A 24,355-nucleotide genomic window follows, 5' to 3' on the forward strand; every position below is an offset into this window, starting at 1 on the left:
GTTGGAAATTTCATCATTGGGAAATTTCATACTTGAAAAATTTCCTATTGATAGTGGGTCTTGGCTATTGGAATGTGAACCCCATTGGCATGAGAGGTTCCTCCTCCTCCCTTCTTAAGATTACTTTAGGACAGAAACCTTTTGCTGAACAATGGAAAGGGCTTTGACCTATGCTTAAGCATAGAACAGGAATTTCTTTGAGTCATGATTGATTTTAGAATTGATACAATAGAGATACTTGGAATGACAGAACCAAGTCTTGGAAATTACAGTTTCCACCCCACTCAGTCCTAACAGGATTTAGGAAGGGCTGCAGCATAGATCAAAATTTAATTATTCCAATCTCTACCCTACTCAGGGTAACAGGATTTAGGAAGGGCTGTAGCAAAAGATCAAGATTTAATTATTTGAGAATATGACCTTCAACAGACATGTGCAAAGCCACAGACCTCTGGGCGGTCCTGGGTTAAGCTAGAGCCACCATTGGCACAGGGAAAATGATAGACAGTGATTGGTAGATGTGAGAACTGAAGGGAGGGAACTTGGATGGTTTCCTTAAAGATTGAGGGGTCTGAGGATGGTTGGTGGGTTGGTGGGAGAGTTTTGGCTCTGAGTGGTTGGAGAGGTGCTCTGAGAAGCTTGCTCTGAAGGAAGCTGAAGGTGGGGGCCCCGGAGACTGTTTCTCCATTTTGGTCACCTGAGTAATAGGGACTGATCTCCTTTCTTTGCCCCAGCTATCTAAGGGCTTGGGCCTTTTGGCCCAGCCTAAACAGAGGGGGTATTTAAGCCCTATTCCCTTCTCTCCCCTCTCTCTCTCTCTCTCTCTCTCTCTCTCTCTCTCTCTTTCTCTCTCTCTCTCTCTCTCTCTCTCTCTCTCTCTCTCTCTCTCTAATTCCTTTCTTCCTCCTGTTTGTAATTAAACTCTATAAAAGGCTGACGGCTGACTTGAGTTTTCATTTAGGAATTACATACCTTAATTCCTTGGCGATCTTAAATTAATATATATCAGTCTTTTAAAGTGATTTCCTTGTCACACTTCTAAAGTTGCTAAAGTTTAAAAGTACACTAAGATTTTGGGGACATATTGTGTGTGTGCTGGGGGTATCAAATAAATATTTTTAAATTTAATTTTTTCCAGAAAACATGTTGACATAATTTTTAATATTCATTTTCCTACATTTTGCAATCCCAATTCAAACCCCCTTCCTATCCCTCCACCCTCTTATAAGGATGATATTAGAAATTAAGTCTTGTTATATTTATTTAGAGATAAGAAGTAGGGGAGCTGTTTTGAGAAAGAATTGGAGTTTCAAACAGAGCTGAGACAGTGTCAGTTTAAAGTCTAATGATTTTTTGTGGCAGTTGGCAATTAGATTCTCTCTCTAAGGGCTTGGAGGAGGTAACATCTTTTTCTCTCTCTCACTGAGGTAGAAGGAAAAGAAGGAAAGACCTGAGGGAGCTAAGTATTTTTTGTTCCAACTTGGGAAACACTATTGACTATCTATTGATGTTTTTATAGATTGTTTTAACTCTGAAAAGATCAAAGAAAACCCTGGCCTTTAGTCTGGACTCTGAGTCTGTGAAGGCTCAGAGTCCTAACTTGGTTCTTGCTGAGGCTCAACCAGCTAGTCTTTGTTATTTTTATAACTTGGAGACAAATTTAAGCATTATAAGGATAACAGAGTTAATTTATTTAGAATAGTAAAAATTTGGGTTAATCAGAACAGGAAGGATCAGTGTAGCCCGTGGAAACAGGAGAAGCAGTTTATAGAACCAGAGAGTTTTATTTGGGTGGAGTTAGAATCCCTTAGAGTTAGAAATCCTTTTTATCCTTCTTTTTCAATATATATATATATATATATATATATATTTTTTTTTTTTTTAATAACAAGAGTCTCTTTAGCATTCTTGCACCTGGCTCTGAAGAGAGGTTCACTTATGAGCTTCACTTGTAAACCTTAAAATTTCTTAGACTTATGAATGTTGGAAATTTCACCATTGGGAAATCTCATACTTGGAAAAAATTTCCTACTGATAGTAAGAACTCTATTGGAATGTGAAACCCCTTGGCATGGGAGGATCCTTCTCCTCCCTACTTAAGACTACTTTAGGACAGAAACCTTTTGCTAAACAATGGAAAGGGTTTTGACCTATGCTTAAGCATAGAACAGGAAGTTCTTTGAGTCATGATTGATTTTAGAATTGATACAATAGAGATACTTGGAATGACAGAACCAGGTCTTGGAAACTACAATCTCCTCCCTACTTAGAATAACAGGATTTAGGAAGGGCTGCAGCAAAGATCAAGATTTAATTATTTGAGAATATGACCTTCAACAGACATGTGCAAAGCCACAGACCTCTGGGCGGTCCTGGGTTAAACTAGAGCCACCATTGGCACAGGGGAGACATCGACAGTGATTGGTAGATATGAGAACTGAGGGGAGGGAACTTAGATGGTTTCCTTAAAGATAGCTGGGTCTGAGGACAGAGGAGGAGAGTTTTTTGCTCTGAGAGGTCTTGAAGGAGGCTGTAGAAGGAGAACTCAGGAGGAGTCAGGAGGAGAATTCTCTGGAAACATTTCTTGAAAGGAGGCTCTCTTGAAGTTGGAGCCTGAGGTTGGCATGAGAAGCCTTACCTAGAGAGATCTTGGGTGAGTGATAAAACCAACTGACTGCTTTATTCATTCTTATTCCTTTCTTACTTTCTCTCTTTTTCTATTGATTAATCAGTGTATTATAAATTAAATTTCTCTATAAAACCCAGTTGGCTTGGGCATATTCATAAACTGGGAATATATTCCCTGGCGACCATCTTATATTTATATAAAACCAAGACACAGTAGAAAACATATTTTAGCGGTCATAATTGTTATATATTTCCCTTGCTCCCAAAACATTTTAATTATCACACACTTCACTTACATAAACTGAAGATACTTTGTAAGCACAACAAGCAGAGTATAGAAATCAGTTTATAAATCAATAATCAATTCATTGCTGTATTATTTTTTTATAGTTCTCATTATTATTTTTACATTCCCAAAGAAGGCAGATGATATGATATAGGTTTTATATATATATATATATATATATATATATATATATATATATATATATATATATATATATATATACACACATAAATATGGTGTCATATGATCTATTTCCATGTTTGTCATGTGAAATATGCATATTTCATATATTGCTTATACTAGAGAAAAATTCATGGAATAAATAAAGTGAAGTATGTTATGTTTCAATTTGCAATTGGACTCCATCTGTTCCTGCTATGGTGGTGGATATCTACTTTTGTCATGAGCCCCTTGGAGTCATCCTGGATCCTTGCCTAATTGATAATAGTTAAGTCCTTCACAGGTGATCATCATGTATTATTGTTGTTACTGTGTGCAATATTCTCTTGATTCTGTTCACTTTAATTTGCATTAGTAGAGATAAGTCCAGAGTTTGATTTTGGGGTTTTTTTGTGATCATCTTATTTGTCATTTCTTAAGGCACAATAGTATTCCATCACAAATATATACCACAGTTTGTTCAATTGTTCCCCTATTGATGGACATTCCTTCTTTGCCACCACAAAAAGTTGATATAAATATTTTTTCACATACTTTTCACACAAAATCAGAATTAAACATCTAGAAATACATTAATGCCTTATGGACAGACCAAGCCAATGTATTAAAAATGACAATTTTTCTCAAATTAATTTACTTAATCAGTGTCATAATAATCAAACTATATAAAAATAGATCTATGAAAAAATAATTAAAAGTTCATTTGGAAGAAGAAAAGACCTAGAATATCAAGAGAATTAATGAAAAAAACTGAAGGGAGATGGCTTAGCTGTACCAGTTCACAAACTATATTAGAAAGTAGTAATCAAAAAAATCTGGCTAAAAAATATAGTGGAGAGCCAATGGAACAGATTAAGCACTCACTCAAAATGGGATGGTAAATGAGTATAGTACCCAAGTGTTTGACAAACCCAAAGATCCAAGCATTTGGAAGAAGTCACCATTTGACAAAATTGTTGGGAAAACTGGAAATTAGGCATACACCAGTACCTCACACCGCATACCAAATTAAAATCAAAATGGATGCATGATTTAGAAATAAAGGATGATACCACAAACAAAATACAAAAGCACAAAATAGTTCCCCCATCAGATCTATGGATAAGGGAAGAATTTAGTCCAAAACAAGACATAAGGAGCATTACTAGATGTAAAGCAGATAACTTTGACTTCACAAAATTAAAAAGTTTCTGTATATGAAAAAACAATGCAACCAAGATTAAAAGGCAAATGACAAACTAGAAAAAAATCTTTATAGCAAGTCTCTATGCTAAAGGCTTTCTTTCTCAAATATTAGAGAATTGAGCCAAATGAATAAGAATACAAAGAATTCCCTAATCAAAAAATGGGCAAAGGATATGAACAGGTACTTCTCAAATGAAAAAATTAAAACTATTTTAGTCATATGAAAAAATGCTCCAAATAACTATTGATTAGAGAAATGTAAATTAAAATAACTCTGAAGTACTGTCTCATACCCATAAGACTGGCTAACATGGCAAAAAAGGAAAAGGATAAATATTGAAGGGGATATGAAAAAACTGGGACACTAAACCTTTGGAGTCATGTCAAAAGAGCCATAAAACTATGCATATTCATTGACCTAGCAATACCACTACTAGGTCTGCATTCCCAAGAAATTCAAGAGAGGGGCAAAGAAACTACCTTTATAAATAAACATTTATAAAGCTATTAAGCACCTATTATGAAGCAGCACTCTACTAAGCACTGAGGATTCCAAAAGAGGCAGAAAATTGCTACTCTCAAGGAGCTCACAATCAAATGGGGGAAACAAGCCAACATATACGTACAAACAAGCTATATATAGGATAAATAGAAAATAATAGGAGTTGATCCATCTTCTAGATGATGGGATTCTATGTGAGACTTAAAAGAACTCAGGGAGGTCAATAAGTAGAACAGAGGAAGGAGAAAATTCAGGGCAGAGAAATCAAGAGAAAATATTTCAAGAACATAGGTATAGATGTAGATCTAAAGATATGTTGTAGTTGTTCATTCATTTCAGGTAAGTTTGACTTTTTGTGACCCTATTTGGGGTTTTCTTACCAAAAATACTAGTGTGGTTCACCATGTCCTTGTCCATCTTACTTTACAGATGAGGAAACTGAGGCAGAGTTAAGTTACTTGCTTAGGGTCACATAGCTAGTAAATTATCTGAGGCTAGATTTGAACTCAGGAAGAAGAGTCTTCCTATATATAGATATAGATATAGATATAGATATAGATATAGATATATAAGGATACAGATATAAATATACATATATACCCAATAATAATCTAAGATTTTCAAGAGTGCAAATGAATAATTCCATTGAAAATTAGGTCTGAAACTAGAATGAGAAAGGAAATTGAAACTGTCATTTCATCAGCAATGCCATTCAACTTCCAATAACTTAACTATGTCTCCGACAGAACTACTGTTCTTCCATTACCCAGACACATTTTCCTCATGCCCACACCCAAGCATTCTCAATCCCGCCTCTACAACCTGTCTCATACACAGACCTTCCTCTTTACTCATATAGCCACTACCCTAGTTCAAATGATCATTTCCTCTTGCCTGGGCTATTGAAATAACCTCCTAAATGGTCTCCTTTGTTTGAATTTTCTCTTCTCAACTACATCCTCCATACAATGGCCAGCCAGTCAATAAGCATTCATTAGGCACCAACTATGTGCCAGGCACTGTGGAAGACCTTGGGCAAATTTATATCCCCATATCTAGTGCCTCACCATATCACTCACAGCTACAGAAGCTTCAGTGCTTCCCTGTTGTCTCTAAGATAAAAAACAGAAATACTTCTTGTCTTTAAGTCCTCTATAATATGATTTCCTAGTCATCTTTCGATATTTATTCCATACCACATGCCCCAAATATATTCTATTTTCTATTTAAATTGATACGGTGGTGTTCCTCATACAGAACAATCTATCCCTTAGCTTCATGACTTCATACCAACTGGCTCTGCCCCATGTCTGTCTGGCTTGCTTTTCTTTTATTGGCCTCTTAGAATCCTTAACTTCTCCAAGACTCAATTCAAAGTGTCATCTCCTTCATTAAAGTTTTCCTATTCCCTCTGGTTGTTAGTGACCTTTGTCTCAAACCCTTATCTCCAGTTGCCATGGAATACAACTCTCTCATTTTTGAGTTAAGGAACTCAAATCCAAATGAAGTGACTTGTCCAATTTTACACAGATAAAAAGGGTCTCAGGCAGAATTTAAACTCAGATCCTCTTTATTTCATCCAAGCATTCTTATATGTTGAATCACCTAATACGCCGCTCCTTAAGTGCAGGGACTATTCTGCTTTAACTCGAACACCTAGAATAGTGCCTCAGACATAGACAGATCTTAATAAATTCTTTGGTTTTAATTGATCTAAAATAAATGACATGCCAGCCCTTTTGAAGTGAATAAACTCTTAAAGGTCATGTTAATAAACTGCTACCTTCACAATAGCAATGATATTCAGCTTCTGGCAGGTAGAAGATACACACTGGTTCTCAGATGAATGAATGAATTTGAAGAGAATCTGTTTCTCCTTTCTACACCATAACTTGATGTTTGATTTTTATTTTCTATAAGCAAAAGAAATCAGAAGCATAGAATTATTCATTACAATGGGATTAAACATACAGATGACTGGGAACTGCTTTATTTTTAGAAGCACTGAGTGTGTACAAATGCTCCTCAGCATGGGATCTATATGGGAGCCCAACCCACGGCTCTCACACATTTTGATCAGATTTAGAATCCACAGGGAATTCTGGGGTAGGAACAAGCATGTCAGAACAAACATACCTAACACCATCAAATCACCACTCTGCCAGAGAAAAAGCAACATGCTGAAAACATGGCAAGCTTATGTAGAGAAGTTCTCATTTCTACAGTTTAATTTCTGTGGTTTTGGAATCGTGAAAGACTTAACATCCTGTTGTTAACATTCCTCTTGCAGGAAATGATAAATCCAAATGGAGGGAAATTTGCCTCTATTCAAGTTGGTATGTTGTTGTTGTTCAATAGTTTTCATTCATGTCTGACTCTCCATGACCCGGTTTTGGGGTTTTCTTGGCAAAAATACTGGAGTGGTTTGCCATTTCCTTTTCCAGATTATTTTACAAATGAGGAAAACGGAGGCAAATGATTAAATTATTTGCCCAGAGTCACACATCAAGTAAGTGTCTGAGGTCAGAACTGAACTCAGTAAGACAAGTCTTCCTGACTCTAATCCCAGTACTCTATCGATTTTGACACTTAGTTGGCCATTCAGCTGGTTTAGATACATTTAATAGTAACGCTTTTATTAGTGAACTGTATCTGCCCCAAGAGAACATAAGATAAAAAACACAAATTTAAGCTCATCTTCACCAGTAAAGATAGGTGGATTTTCTGCAGTCTCAATAATAATTATATAATTCACTCATTTTAAAGCTATGATAGTTAACACAAAATCCATCATGTGTTTATTAATTAATGTATTAGTATAACAAATGGAAATGTTCAGTATAAAATTCATTGGAGGGATTATGTAAAAAACTAATAAGGAAAGGGAAAGTATCTTGAACCAGAAATGAAGGACCTATTAGCCTTAAATAGAAACTCTAAGGAAAAAAAGGTGGTAATAATCTGGTGGTATACTATGGTGATCAGACGGGATCTGCAGTATAATATTCATTTCTCAGGGCTACATTTTGAGAAAAAGTCTGAGAAATTGAAGAATATCTAGAGGATGATGAGGATAGTGAAGGGCTTCACATCTATGACACAGAAGGATCAACTGAAGAAACAGGGAATGTTTAGTGCAGAGATACCTCCAGGCAAAAATGGCATAACAGTCTTCAAGTACTTAAAGGCTATAATTTGGAAGAGAGAAAAAAGTGTTTTGTTTGGCCTCACATAGAAAAAAAGTCATAGCAATGGTTAGAAGTTGCAAAGAGGCAAATGTAGGTGCTACCTCCTATCTCTACTATACAAAGTGTGGGATGGGTTACCATGAGAGGCAATGGGTTCTCCCCTACTGGAGGTTTGCCTTCATAAGCAGGATGACCATTTGTCAGCTATGTTAGAACACAGATTCTTTTAGAGGAAGAGACTAAAATAGGATGAATCCCCTTCACCCTTCCAAATCTGAAATTATAGGATAGTGTCAGGTACATCGTCATGGGAATGACAAGGCTTGGGTTGGTACTTATAGAGCTCACAGATTAATTTTGAGTTTAGATATCTTCAACATTCCAACTGGGCAAACCCAAGCAGCTTGGCAGGCACACACATCATCCCACAAGCAAAAATAGTATCACTGGGCTGACTTGTAAATCAGGTGAATGATTTTAAGGATTAGTGGTTGTTGTTCTTGTTATTTAGTTATTTCAGTCTTGTCTGACTCTTTTTGACCCTGTTTGAAGTTTTCTTGTTAAAGAGTGGTTTGCCATTTCCTGCTCCAGCTCATTTTTCAGATGAAGAAACTGAGGCAACAGAGATAAATGATTGCCTAGGGTCACACAGCTAATAAGTACATGAGGCTAAAGTTGAGCTCAAGAAGATGAACTCTCCTGACTCCAGGCCTGGCACTCTATCCACTGCATCATCTAGTTCCCCATTCAATTAGGGTATTCATCCAAAGTTAAATCAGGTATATTTAACAGAAACTCAAGAAAGACCATACTGAGTTAGTCTCATAATACCATCATCTTCAATCTATCATATTGGTCATATTCTAGATAGCTACAAATATCTCTTGAACTTCCATGTACTAGTCATTTTTCTATCAGATAAACTGCAGACATATATGGAGTACCATTAGGATAGGAAGAGCTCTGAGGAGCTTTAAGTTTCTTAAAAACATACATTTTTCCCATGACAACATATATAAATGTTATTTCAATATGGTACAGAGAAGGCATTGTAATAATCAACTTAGAATACTGCTTGAAATATAAATTCAATAGAAGTCAGTAGTAAACCTTTAACTACTAGAGGGCAAAGACTATTGTTGGATTTGGGGGAGATTTTTGTGGAGATGAAAGCCATGCCCTTTTAGGTTATTATCAAAGCTAATTTCTAAGTCAAAAATGCAAATAGGGCATGTTCTAATTAAGAATATTATTACTTTTGGCTAATTAGTAATAAAATGATTTCTATATAATTATTGTCTTATAGATAGGAATAATTGACATATGTGTAGAAAACAATTGTTTAGCCCAAGAAAAAACAATGGAATTTAATATAACATAATATACTTAAAAAAAATTTTGACATGAGAAAGAAAAAAATGAGAGAGGGTAGTAGAAGAGGGAATGGACAACACTGGATCCAATCCTTGGTCGGCCACTAATCACTTATATGACCATGAACAAGTCTTTCTCTCTCCTTAGGTCTCTGGGTGCTCATATGTAAAATAAGAGGGAATGTTCTTGCACTATGATTGATGGCTCTGTTTCAATTCAGTGCACCATTCATTTATTAAGTCTCTACTGTGTACAAAACATTGTGTTTGATGCAGACATTATAAATAAATGGATTTTTAAGATAATGTATAGTAAGTGTTTTGTAAATTTTGAAAGTCTATATAAATGTTAGAGTTTTATAAATTATCATTTATAAAAAATGAATATCTAAATGTGGTTTATTGGTTGAATATGCTTGTGTTCTCAAATGATAAATGGAACCACCACAGTAATTTATTCAAATGTTTAGGAGAAAAGCTTGTTATTTCACATTTCATAGATATTAATAAACATTACCTTATATACTGCTAACACATCACTCATGACATGTCCTGTCATCAGTTTAAAATTCCCATACCATAGACTTTTAACATCTAAGCACATTAGAAAACAACCTTCATTTTAATAAAATGAAAGATTAAATATGATGAGCAAATATATTACTTCAGGATGGGTGGTAATAAAGTGCCAAAGAACAAGCTGCAAGCTGTTGGTGACTTAAGATACTCAAATAATTAATTTTATGCTGGCATATACTGTAATTAGAAATGGCTCTGTGCATCATGATTAAACCAGTAACTATGGTAACCAAGGCAAGAAAGTATGAGTGCTAAATAAGATGGCCTGAATAAGCCAATGATACACTTTTATTAATCTGTTTATTTTTAAAAGCTTTGTCATAAAGGATTTAAGTATGAAATGCATTTTAATTACCACTTTCTGATCCTTGTCATTCTTTTGAAATTGAATTAATCCTACCATTTGTTTAAAAAAAGATGATAGATTTTCATTCATATCACCAAATAAAATCATCATATTTGGAGCTTTTAAAGGGGAATGTAGAAATTATTTGATACAACCTCCTTGTTTTACAGATGAGGAAACTGAGATCTAGAGAGTTTAGATGATTAGTCCAGGGTCAAACCAATAATATTGTCATTTACATAGTGGTTTAAGCTTGTTTAAATGTGTTTAAGCCTGTTCTTCAAATGAAGCTATTTGATCTCCATTCTACATTTTACAAATGAGGAGACAGAAGCACTGACAAGGCATTTCCCCACAATCAATATTGGAGGAGGGGGTGACTCGTTTGGCAGATACTAATATCACTTCTCCAATAGTTACCAAAACTGAGGTTCAGAATGTTAAAGTAACTTCCCCAGAGTCACTCAGCTTATAATATGCTTTCGAGGCAAAATTCAACTAAATTCGTTCTGTCTTGAAGTCTTGTTAGTCCATTCTTCTTCTAAGGTAGCAAAGAATCAAACTGAGATTTTATTATAGGTACAATTCCACATCCAATAGGTCTTTCTACTAGCCATACTCTTCAAATTTTAAGTAAGAAACCACGCAACCAGTCTATGCAGCCCTCTTGATTTCCTAGTGACATCCAGCTAAAATGGCAGCTTTTCTATTTCAACAAGGATTTCAAACACACATCGTTGTTCAGTTACATAAATGTCACTGGTCTCTTAATGGTAGGGGACAAAAATTACAAATTAGAAGGAAATACATCTGAACAGAAGAAAAGAAAAAGAAAACCAATTTGCCTTCCCAGATGGCCAATTTCCATGCCTATTGTAAGAACACAGAACTATACTAATAAAAGAAGCTTGTATTTTTGCCATTCTTTAGAAAGAAAGGTAGAAGCTATAAAGTAAACTTTCCTATTTTGTTCTCAAAGGTTACACCTTAATTGGAATGCCTATTTTGTGCCCTTCAAACTAAGCAAAACAAGGAGTATGATAATAATGATCGTAATAGCTAACATTTATATAGTATTTTAAAGTTTGCAAAATTATTTATAGCCATTATTTCATTTGAGCTTTGGAAAAACTGTCAGGGTGATTCTTCAGATTTTATTGTCTCCATTCCACTTTTTTTAAATGAGGAAACTGACCATAGAAAGGTAAAGGATTTGACTTCCCCACAGTTATATAGGAATTGTGAGAGGTGAGATTTAAAATAAAGATTTCTGATTGCAAGTACTAATATTCTGGAACACAGTGTCTTCATTGGAGTGGGTACAAAGTTGAGCATCAGAAATGATTAGAGATTAGGGAAGTAAGTCCTTTGAGAAAATTTGAGAAAAAAGTTAAGTAACTTCATTGATGCAGGTTATAAAAGTAAGGGCTATAGCCTTTCAAATAATGCTCAAATATATGGATGGGCATAGACAGACTATTGTAGGTGACTAAACAGTAGGCATCTTTTCAATGAAATCAGGATATCAGGGAGAAAATAGGCTTGAATTACCACAAAATAAATTTAAATTATATATTGAGAAAAACTTATTGACTCTATAGGTTGTGAGACATGGAAAACTATTACCAGGATATTTGTCAAGCCTTCTTCTCAAAGAAATAATGAAGACTGCTAAGTTTGGAGTTTTCAGATGGCCTAAGACTTATTAGAAACTGCCTAGAAGGCTTCCTCATCCTTTGAGCTTCTATTCTTCCCAAACCAAAAATCTCTCTGGACTGCCTACCAGAGCTGGAGAAAGTCAGAAAACTGAAAAATTTAAGCTATCTAAATTCAGCTAGCACAGGAAATCCTTCCATTCATATCTTATCAGCTCTCTATCAAATTTTGCACAATAGCTGATGCAAATTCGTTGACTATTTTCAAACACATAACTCTTACCTATAACTCACTGCCAGTAAATAATCTTCCTTCTTTTTATTCTGTTTAAAAATAAAAACATTTTCCCTTTTAATCTTATATTTTAGTAAGGCTATCTAACAATTCCGCAAGTTTTTCCTATTTGAGAACTTTTCTAAGCTCCCCAAGTGTTAGTTCTATCCTCACCCCAAAATTACTTTGAAAGTACTTTATATTTGCTTTTGGACCCCAGGCCAAAAGCTCATTGGTATAAGAATCTCTCCTTTTGAGAGGTGAGGAAGAATTGGTGAATGCTAGAGATCTTCAGTCTCTGAGTTCTCATCAAGCTTCAAAGCATTTCTGGCCCTGCAATTATACTTCTGGTTTTCAGCATTGAGAAGGAAGATGGAGGATACCAACACTGTTTCAGGTTATGGAAGCGAAAGACTCTGGGAAAAAGTAGATGTGGAGAAGCTAGCATTTTCTATCATGTCCATATCCCCAATTTTCTAAACTAGAAGCTCTAGGAATCTTCCCTTTCAGTACGACTCTTTCTCTTGATTGAGCTGAGTTATCTTGCTTCCAGTGGAGAGCTCTTACACTTTGTATTGTCTACTATATATTTTCATGTGTATGCCTCTAATTTCTGTTTTGCTACCAACTTAAATAAATGAGTTCTCTTTGATAATTGCTATGCATGTTCCTTGAAGAACTAGGATCTGGTGGGAAAGGGATCAAGTCTTACATATAAAGCTTGGAGTCCTGCTTCCCCAATAATGGAAAAGCAACCTGAAGTTAGACTGAACCTGAAACTCATCTCCTAGACTGATAATATTTGATTGACCAGGTTGAGTACCCCATTTCTCTGAAAAGAATAGAGTGACTATTGGGCATAATTTCCTTTTTCAAATCTTAGCAGGAACAGTGGGGGGAGAAGAGGCTAGAGATGTCTATTATAACTTCTCCAAGCCACATAATTACACTACTACACTATATGCAGGTTGTGGTGCCTCCTGAAACATATCTTTGTACATATTATTTCCCTTGAATAGAGTGTAAACTACTGTAGGGGAGGGTTTGTTCAGTTTGTGTATGTGTGTGTGTTTGTGTGTATGTGTCTTTTAATTTCCAGCACGTATTTAACAGAAGTCTTTTGAATTGAATTGCCAAAACTGTACCATAAAGTGTGACAATGACAGAATGGATGTAATGACAATAATTGACTGAATATATGAAACACACTATACATAAAGACAAGTGCTTCAGGTGAAAACAAGTAAAAATCCATTGGTTTGTCCACTTAGAAGTAAGATCTTTGAGAACAGAGATTACCATTTGTTTCTTTATATCCACAGTACACAAAAGAGACACTTTATTGAACAGGTCATCAAGTTTAATGGCCTCCTATTACAATAAGAAAACAGGTCCAGAGAGGTAGGTGACTGACTAGTGATCACATGTATAAAAATGCTAAAATAAAACTGCAAACCCAAAGGCTCTGATATCAACTGTAATATCCCTTCTCCTGCACAATGCTATAACGCATTGTTTCAGGTAAGACACTTATTAAAATTAATACTATCAAAGAAGAGAAATAAGCCAACTACTTTATACTTAGAGGTCCCATAGATATTTAAAATATTATCAATATCAAATGTATACACCAAATGGCCCAGGAAAAGTTAAAAATTAAATGCATAAAAGACTTTTGAGAAGACAACCCCAGACAATTTGATTAAAACAGAAACATGAAGAAAGTTACAGATCTGATCACAACTTTGGGAAAAAAGCTTCACATGATAGATCTGTGACATGGCAACTGCCCATTGAATAAATATTCCTACTAGGTGCCCACAGACTACTCAATATGTTTGCATCTTAAATGTCCAAAACAGAACTTGCTCTCTTTTTTTAACATAAGCTATCCTTCTTCCAAAAGTTTCTTATTTCAACATACTTCCAAAAATGGACCTTAAATGAGGATGTCCAAATTAATGAGTTGCTCAAAAAAATCTTATAAAGAAATAAAGAATTCTTATCCCTGAAAAGGAGGTTGAGGCCTCAAAGGGATAAACACATTTATGTTATTAGACTTAGGGACTGAGACTTAGCTGTTTCTCAGGGTTAAGACTAAGCAAGCCACCAGGTGGCACTTGGATTTTCTTCTGTTAGCTCACTTCCAATTTGGCATGCTCAGAAAGTTACCAGAATATTCAGCATCTCTCTCTGCCTCTCTTTCCTAGTGCTTTTTGTGCTTAATGTTCCTCTCAAGTGTATACATTTTCCACAAATTTCATGATTTGCTTTCAGTTCATGCCCCACCAACTCAAATGGCTCAGTCTTCCTTCCTTTTTTGGTGAATCTTCAGAAGAGTAACTCAATTGGCAGATGGGCTAAAATACAGCCACTAAAATGAAAGTGAAGCTGAACAGTAAAATCCTAAGCAAATAAGCACTTGATCTTGATAAAGAAAAATGAAAATGATATCATCCTGAATCCACTAACTTGGGTTATTGATGAGAAAAAAAATATTGGTGAACTGGCTTTGGGAAGCTCATCATGCTAATTCACTGCTGGTAGAGATATGGATATGCTCAATTGATCTTGAAAACAATTTAAAATTATGCCTTTCAGACATCTCTAACTGGATTTCCAGTAGATATCTTAATCTCAACATGTCCAACACAGATCTCTCTAAAGCCTTCTCTGATTCTACCTTCTCTATAACTGTAGAGCCCAACACTAAGCTCACAACCTAGGTGTCATCCTTACAATCCCTCATATCCAATCTGTCACCAAGGTCTTTCAGTTTTACCATTTCAACATCTCTCAGAAACCATCCCCCTTTTTTCCTCTGATACTACCATCACTCTGATTTAGGTCCTTATCAACTTATATATAGACTATTGCAATAGTCTTCTTGCCTCAATTCTCTTTCCACTCCAATCCAGCCTCCATTTGGCTACCAAAGTGATTTTTCTAAAGCCCAGTTCTAATCATGTCACATATCCCTAATCAATAAACTCCAGTAACTACTTATCACTTCAAATATCAATTACAAAATCCTCTGTTCAAATGGCCTCCTTGATATTTCAGGAGCGGGACACTCCATCTCTCAGCTCTGGGCATTTTCTCTGGTTTAAATTAAAATTTCATTTTTTATAGGAAGCCTTTCCCAGTTACTTTTAATACAGCATTTTTCCTCTGATAATAGTTTTATACATACCCTGAATATATCACATGTACATGTATTTGTTTGTTGTCTACCGAATTAGATTGTTAGCTCCTTGAAGGCAGAGACTGTCCTTAGTCTCTTTTTATTTCCCTAGGTCTTATCACAGTACCTGGCACATAGTAAATACCTAGCAAATATTTAACTGACTGCCTGGCAACGTGTAATACCAAAACTCTGGAGAAAAATTATATGCCAAACAAATGGGGATGATAAACAAATTATAATATAAAATTAATAGATTATCACTGCATAATAAGGATCACTGAACATGAAAAATTCAAGGAACTATGGAAAAACACATAAATCAATTGCTAGGTAGTGTTTATATAGTACATTAAGATCTGCAAAGACCTTTATAAATATTCTCTTATAATAAAAAGAGGGATCTTTAAAGAAAGAACCAAAGGCCTTAATCCAGAAAATGACATCTTCCTGAGATGGAAGAAAAACAAGCTTTGAATTCAACATGGAGCGTTAAACAAAAAGGATGCTTAAAATCATAAGTCTATATTTATCTGAGTGCCTTTTATTGCAACACAGGCTAACTTCTACACCATCTACATTTTTAACAACAGCCATCTGAAGCTATAATAGTAAATCAATTATAGTGCTTGGAACTGGAAAGGATCTTAGATATCAAGTTCAATCATTCCTTTTTTCCAGATGAGGAAACAGAGACCAATAGAGGTAAAGTCAGTTTCCCACGGGCACCCAGGTATCAAATAGCATTGCCACAATTTGAAACTTCATCCTTTGACTGCAAACTCAGTGTTCTCCATGTAAGCCAGGCTGCTTTTCCCTGGAAAAAGAGAAAGGCATTCCCTAATTTTCAAACATGTTGGATCACTGTGAAATTATCTCCATGATATGAGTTAATCTGCTATTAACGAGACAATCTATTATTTGTTGACAGTATTTTTCTTCCCTATTTGAATACAGCCAAGATTTATTCTATGATTTGGCTGTCGTTTTTTCCATTTACCACTAGAGGGACAACTTTGACTGAAACAAAGTAACATGCAAAAGCGACATTTTCTTTTCAAAACTCCCTTAGGTCATTAGGATGGTAAATTAATGTAACTGTTTCATTATGTTCATCTGCTACTCTAGCAAAGACAGTCTGACTGCTCCCCCCCCCCCCCGACACGTTAACCTGTTATTTTCTTAAAAGCATTTCCACATACTATATATACATTGCAAAGACGTTCTAATATGTCATCTCATTTGATTCTCACAATATTTCTGTAAAGAATAGAAGGCAGATACTCTTTCACCTAGTTTTAGAGGATGAAACACAAGCACAGAATAGCCAGAAGATACCCCACTTTGCAAAGCAAGTTAGTAGCAGAGCTGAGATTTTACTTTGGCTTTCCCAACTCACAGTCTGTAGTTGTTTGCATTCAAACCACACTGCTCTATTTTTTTTTTTCCTTTTGGGAGAAAGCAATGAGACAGTAATTTTGTTATGATACAAAGCATAAGAATATAAATCAATAGTGGTAGAGGAGGGCTTTTAGCCCAGTTCTCCTGCCTCCTGGGTTTTATCTACTCTAACATGAAAAGTTAAAGCACATTGAATTGTATGTCTTTTGTGACCTATTGTAAATATATACAATTTAAAAGTGCACTAAGATATCTGGGACAACATACACACAAAGAGAGAGGAGTGTGTGTGAATGTTTGTGTATACATATTCTAAATTACTTAAAGTAACAAAATGGCTTAGCTCCTCATAAATATCCATTTAAAGAAATTTAAAGAAAGAAATTCCAATCAACAAAACATCCTTCTCTGAATGTACTGCCACCTACCTGATTTAATGATAATTGCTAACCTTTATATAGTCCTTTAAGGTTTGCCAAAGGCTTTACATAGATCATGTTGTTTGATGTATCTTAATGAAATAATAAAATTCCTGAGGTCAGGTTTATCTTCTGTATTTCCCTCAACATCTAACACAGTCAGTGTCCATAATAGGTACTTAATCATGTTGGATCAATGAATCAGTCACTGTGTGTGGTTGCCCAAACTCTGGAAAAGGCAGGTGGGGGCCAGAGATGACAAAGAAAGGATAATGAGGCCTAGGGGTAGATTTCTTGGGGTCTGTGAAGCCGGATGAGTAAAATGACATCTGTATTTTCACTAACCTGTAAAAATAATTTAGCACTTCCTTTACCTATTTAAAAATCATTATCTTTTTTTTTTAGTTTTTAAAACATTATTTTATTTGGTCATTTTCATACATTGTTCATTGGAAGCAGATCATTTTATTTTCCTCCCCTCCAACCCCCCACCACCCCTTCCCTAGCCAATGCGCAATTCCTCTGGGTATCACATGTGTCCTTTCTCTGAAACCATTTCCTTGTTGTTGGTATTTGCATTAGGGTGCTCATTTAGCGTCTCTCCTTGATCTTTATTTTTTCCCCTCAGAGATCACTGCAGGTTGTTCAGGGACACTGTAAAGCCATTACTGGAGAAGTCCATTACGTTCTCTTGTACCACAATGTATCTGTCTCTGTGTACAATGTTCTCCTGGTTCTGCTCCTCTCACTCTGCATCACTTCCTGGAGGTTGTTCCAGTCTCCATGGAATTCCTCCACTTTATTATTCCTTTTAGCACAATAGTATTCCATCACCAACATATACCACAATTTGTTCAGCCATTCCCCAATTGAAGGGCATCCCCTTGTTTTCCAATTTTTGGCTACCACAAAGAGCACAGCTATGAATATTCTTGTACACGTCTTTTTCCTTATCTCTTTGGGGTACAAACCCAGCAGTGCTATGGCTGGATCAAAGGGCAGACAGTCTTTTATCGCCCTTTGAGCATAGTTCCAAATTGCCCTCCAGAATGGTTGGATCAGTTCACAACTCCACCAGCAATGAATTAATGTCCCTACTTTGCCACATCCCCTCCAGCATTCATTACTTTCCTTTGCTGTCATGTTGAACAATCTGCTAGGTGTGAGGTGATACCTCAAAGTTGTTTTGATTTGCATCTCTCTGATTATAAGAGATCTAGAACACTTTTTCATGTGCTTATTAATAGTTTTGATTTCTTTATCTGAGAACTGCCTATCCATGTCCCTTGCCCATTTATCAATTGGAGAATGGCTTGATTTTTTGTACAATTGATTTAGCTCTTTGTGAATTTGAGTAATTAAACCTTTGTCAGAGGTTTTTATGAAGATTGTTTCCCAATTTGTTGCTACCCTTCTGATTTTAGTTACATTGGTTTTGTTTGTACAATTTTTTTTTAATTTTGTGACTCTTTCTAAGTCTTGCTTGGTTTTAAAATCTTTCCCTTCCCAAAGGTCTGACATGTATACTATTCTGTGTTCACCTAATTTACTTATAGTTTCCTTATTTATATTCAAGTCATTCACCCATTCTGAGTTTATCTTGGTTAAAAATCATTATCTTGAGAAGAAAAGGATCCATGTCAAAAGGGGGAAAAGGTTAAAAGTCTTTTCATTCCCTGTTCTGCATAGTATGTATGCCCAAATTCTTCTTACTTGGTACTTCTGCTGATGCTAATGTTTTTGCCTCAACTTTTCTCCCTTACCCCTCATCCACCATGGTGGAATTCCTAAACTACCTTAAAGCTCTTAAATTTTGCCTCTGACACTAGTTGTATAACCATGGTCAAGGCGTTCTTCTTTGCAGAGCCTGAGAGAATGAGTTTCCTATTCTATAAAATGAGCATTATATGTCTCTGTCCCAAAGCTCTGAGCTGAGGTTCAAGAGAAATAATGTTTGCAAAATATTTTGCAAGCTTTAAAATGTCACATATTCCCATTATGACGCCTCTTCCTTCAAAAAACTTCTTCCCTCTCCCCAATCTTATCTTTCTCTTATCCAACCTTACCAAGCATTTTGTTTACCCTTCTCTAATCTGCTTATCTGTATTGTTTTGTGTTAATAATTTATGTAAAATTTTTCTACCAAACATTTTAAAAATGCAAGGAATAAGAAATCACCATAGACTTCAGCACATATACTTTGCATACACTATCTCATTAGAAAAGAGGCACTTGGGGGCATCTGGGTGACTCAGTGGATTGAGAGACAGGCCTAGAGATGGGAGGTCCTGAGTTCAAATCTGCCCTCAGACATTTCCCAGCTGTGTGACCCTGGGCAAGTCACTTAACCCCCATTGCCTAGCCCTTACCACTCTTCTGCCTTGGAGCCAATATTGGCTCCAAGACAGAAGGTAAGGGTTTGGGGGGGAAAAAAGAAAGAAAGAAAAGAGGCACTTAATAAGTGTTTGTTGATTGACTGCTGCTAAAGTACCTCAGTCACCTGGAACAAACTAGGTAAATTAATACCTCCTTGAAGACAAAGGAAGCTAGGTACACTTACAATGGAGTGAACATGAGTCCTTAAAACCTCATTTCCAGAGTAGGGCTATCAGGAGCCACTAGAGTATTTCAGATGAGATGGAAAATGTAGTGGAAGATACAAAGAGGGATATCTTCCTTTTGTGTTCAGGAGACTTTGTAATAGTACTTTCCTGAGTTCCAAAGTAAGTATGGGCTTCATGGATGAATTTCATTTCTGTTTCATTTTTTAAATTTCCTGACATCATTTAGTTAATGCCTTAAGATTCAAAACTAAAATATGATATGACCTATGCGACATGGGTCTTTCAAACTTAATATATTTATTACCCTTCTGCTCTGGTTCTCCAGAAGAAAAGTAATTGGTAATAATATTCTAAAATTAAAGCTCTTGGCATCTCCCCCTTTTTATCTTTTAAATTGAGTCTAATCCTCTGGGGCAAATAATCTAAAACATATATAATCAGTAATACATGAGCTTTTGAAAATGGAGTTCCAAAGATTTCCCAGAAACCAAGCTGGAAAGGATGATAGGATTTCAGATATTGCTTTTTCTAGATATCTGATTTATGCTTAGTATGAATAATGGCTCAATGGACCAATGGACCTCTGTAGTAATGTTTTCTGTCACATCTGAAAATTCAGCAATTAATATTTTTGACTCTCTCAACTACATAGTTAGGGTGGTAGCAGTGCTTTCCTTTACTGTGTTGAGCAAGGAGCAATACTTCCAATTGATTTATTCATTGAAGCCAATCCCTTCATTTTACAGTTACAGAAAGAGTAAGTGGCTTGCCTATGGTCATAGAGAGTTAACAAGTGGTATGAATATTACTAAATCCCAGATCTTTGGATTCCCTCAGTTCTCTTTGCCCAATACTTGCTGGGTTTAGTAATGTGGATTTCATACCTCATGCTAAAATATTCTCCAGTTACATTTGGCAAGCAATTTAAGTTACGAAAATAACATGGATATTTTCTACCTTATCTGAAAGTGAAATGATTTATGATCATATACTCTGAGTAGTGCCTAGTACTGCAAGCCTCTTCTTATCAGAAGAGATAGCAGTCATTGATATTTCTGAGAACACCTCACTTGCAAAGATAGTGAGGATGTGGGCTTGCTGTTTGTTGCAGATATATGCAGAACATTTCCATGTGCTAGATCTGTGGGTGAGAGAGCAAATTTCATCTTTGTAAAGCTGGATTAACCAGCCATTCCATATCTGGCTCATTTTTCACATTTAATAAATTCCATAAATGGGTGGTCCTGCAAAAATCTAGTTTAAAATTATCTTAATGAGGTTGTTTAGATAATATTCCAAAAACCAATTTGACAAACATTTATAACTATAAGAATGTACTTGCTAGACTCAAGAAGTTCTGCCAATGAATTCTAAATGCATTTGGGGGAAAGGAAGAAAAAGTCTCTAGGCAAATTACTGTGTATGTGCGACACTGAATTAGAAAAGAATTTGTAAAGAATATCTTCCTATAAAAATCCTAAAGGGCCACTAACATCAATATTAATTTTTTAAAAGCATGTGCCAAGTACCAACAGCAACTAATTAATCCATTTGGACAGTCAATTTCTGACATTCCATTTTGGTAAAAGGACTTTCAAAGAGTCTTCCCACACACACAAACCCAAGCTTCCTCCATCACTTACTGTCTTAGTTAAAATGGAGCCCATGAAATCTCATTTATTCTTCTTGGCACACAAGTAATAACTGGTCAAATAATTAAGGCAAAGAAAAGCCAAGTTTAACAATTAGGAGGAATTATATGGGATGTTTGTTGGGAAGTAAATACCTGGGAACCACCTAAGTGGCAGAAAATGGGACACTATGTATTCAGCCCAGGATTAGCTTAGCATTCAATAAAATAGCAAGCTTGCAACCTTCAGGATCAGGGAAAACCACAAGATTTAAATAAAGGAATTTCAAAAAGTCTTAAGGCTTCACAGCACTTTAATCCTTTCTATTTTAACATAAATACATTCCAAGGGGGAAAAAAATCTCAGGAAAGCTGTTGATCATAATTTCATTTTCAGCAATAAAACCTAGAATAGGCTGGTATAATTAACAAACTTGGCAGTTTCTGCTGACCAACTTTATTAGATAAGTGGCATTTTAAAAAAAATTTTATTTAGAATATTTTTCCACGGTTACATGATACATGATCTCTCCTCTTTCTCCTCCCCTCTTGCAAAGCCAACAAGCAGTTCCACTGGGTTACACATGTAGCATTGTTTAAAACATATTTCTATGTTATTCATATTTGCAGTAGAGTGATTCTTTAACATCAAAACCCTAATCACATCCACATAGGACTACATGATTGATCACATGTTCTTCTGCATTTCTGGTTCCACAGTTCTTTCACTAGATGCAGATAAAGTTCTTTCTCATAATTTCCTCTGGATTGTCCTGGATCCTTGCATTGCTGCTAGTAGAGAAGTCCATTACATTCGATTGTACCACAGTGTATCAGTCTCTGTGTACAACCTTCTCCTGGTTCTGCTCCTCTCACTCTGCATCAATTCCTGGAGGTCATTCCAATTCACATGGAATTCCTCCATTTCTTTATTCCTTTCAGCACAATAATATTCCATCACCAACAGATACCACAATTTGTTCTGCCCAACCAGAGGGCATCCCCTCATTTTCCAATTTTTTGACACCACAAAGAGCATGGTTATGAATATTCTTGTACAAGTCTTTTTCTTATGCAGCAGTGGCATGGCTGGGTCAAAGGGCAGGCAGATTTTAAGATTAAATTTAACTCTCTCCTAATTGTAAAAATGAAAATAATTAACTCTCCCCTGATTGTGAAGATTAAATTGTAGCCCTTGACTATTTTTAGAACACCCTACTTAAAGCTCAGTATGGAGATCTGCCCATTTTTAGATCTTATCATCAAAAGTGTAAACATCCCACTAAATCACTGAGGGGAGGTCTGTGACCCACGTGTGTGATAGTGGGTGATGAATCAGAATCAACTGACTACCTCCTGGGCAGTCCTATAGCAGAGAATCAACTGTGATTGGTAGATGTAAAATTAGGGGAAGACAACAGGAAGTAATGCAAGAGAAAATGTCTTTAAAAGAAAGTGACAACTTCCTGAAGGAATTCTTCATGCTTTTGAGTTGAGGCTGGTGAAGAGGGGCAGAAGGATCTGCTGATTGGACCTGAGACCCAGTTCGTTCCTTGGACTGACATGTGGTGAGTGAAAAGCTTACTCTTAATTACTGGATTTTTTTTCTGAAGAGACTTCCCCAGGTCCTGGGATACAAGGGCTGAGGCCTATCTGGTTGAGGACAAAATTCCCTTGCCTGGGTTGAGCCAGGGAGCTGGCGATACATTACTTAGTGCTTTAGGCTAGATATCTTACCTTATTTTCTCTCTGATTTCTTACTTCATTCTTTCTACATTTTATAAATAAATTATAAATTCTCTTTGTAATTAATATAAATTCCGCGTGACCACACTCTTAAATAATCCAGTCCATCCCTCTTAAAAATAACCCCTTTTCCCCCTCACAGATAAATGGCATTAATTGCAAGAGCTACAATTTGCCCCCCAAAAAGTACCATAAGAGAATACAGTGTGTTTCATTGAATTTTAGACAAACGATTGTGCAAAATATTATCTCTTCAGCTTGAATAAATGAACTATAGGTTTGAAAATGAGATGTACTATTAATTTGGAAAATAGAATTTAAATGCCTTCATATTATTTGGGGCTTCTGAAGTGAATGGCATCAACAATATTGTAATTATTGCAAAGATTACCTAATCATAAAAATTAAGTGTCTGCCAATATTTGAACCACTAAAACTTTACTAAAGTATCTAGTCATATATGAAATTACATAATTAAAGAAACTTATTGAAAAATGGCCATTTTTATCTTTTCCATTAAAAGGAAAATTCCTGCCCTTGATAGCCCAGGAAAATTGGAGAACCCTGTTAAGATTCTAGTGAAATAAAGAGTGCCACTATTTAAAAGCTGTGATGGGACTGAATCTCATTGACTGGTCTAACATTTTTTAAACAAGTGCTCTGGGCAAAGCACTGGGATAGGTTATAACATTTAGTTAAGATACTGTACCTGTCCTTGATAAAGTTTATTATAAGATACAAATACATATCAGTGACTATATTAGGCATCACTAAGGGTATTAGTGAGGTAAAAAGTGTGTGCTCTGTGAAGTCTGAAGAGGTAGGAAGGGACCTTCCAGTTTAATTTTTTTCATTTTATAGATTAAGAAACTGAGACCCATGAAGATCAAGTTACTTGTACAAGTACTTGTTGTAAAAATGGAGACTTGAACCCTGGACTGCAAACCCCAGAAGTCTTTGCTCTGGCTCCCAGAATGCTTTGTAATCTCACTGAGATCCTCACCCGGGTGGGATCAAAAGTTCTATTTAACTGGTTGTAAAAGCCTACTGGGGCTCTTTCCTGTTTCCGCTTACAAGCAGGCAGGTCTTTCATGAAGTAGGTGAGGTTGAATGGGGCTCTCGGCCCATGTGCTTTTCTTACTTGTATATTCTTAAGTTCTTAATATTTAATAAACCTCTAAAAATATAATTCTCCTTGCAGAGAAACTAATTTCT

At 35.8% G+C, this 24,355-nt stretch overlaps 1 protein-coding gene and 1 long non-coding RNA gene across 2 annotated transcripts in view; both read right to left on the reverse strand.

The window, feature by feature from the left end:
• The window catches only part of GPM6A (glycoprotein M6A), a 507,062-nt gene that overhangs the window by 425,486 nt on the left and 57,221 nt on the right, over window positions 1–24,355 (reverse strand). The gene's annotated exons all lie outside the window — the stretch shown is intronic.
• Window positions 6,334–24,355, reverse strand: part of LOC103103041 (uncharacterized) — a 40,482-nt gene continuing 22,460 nt past the window's right edge. The window contains exon 2 of the long non-coding RNA XR_468613.2: window positions 6,334–6,694. This is a non-coding gene — a long non-coding RNA (uncharacterized LOC103103041). The remainder of the gene's footprint in view (window positions 6,695–24,355) is intronic.

This window comes from Monodelphis domestica, chromosome 6 (assembly GCF_027887165.1).
Source record: "Monodelphis domestica isolate mMonDom1 chromosome 6, mMonDom1.pri, whole genome shotgun sequence".
NCBI classification, from domain to species: Eukaryota; Metazoa; Chordata; class Mammalia; order Didelphimorphia; family Didelphidae; genus Monodelphis; species Monodelphis domestica.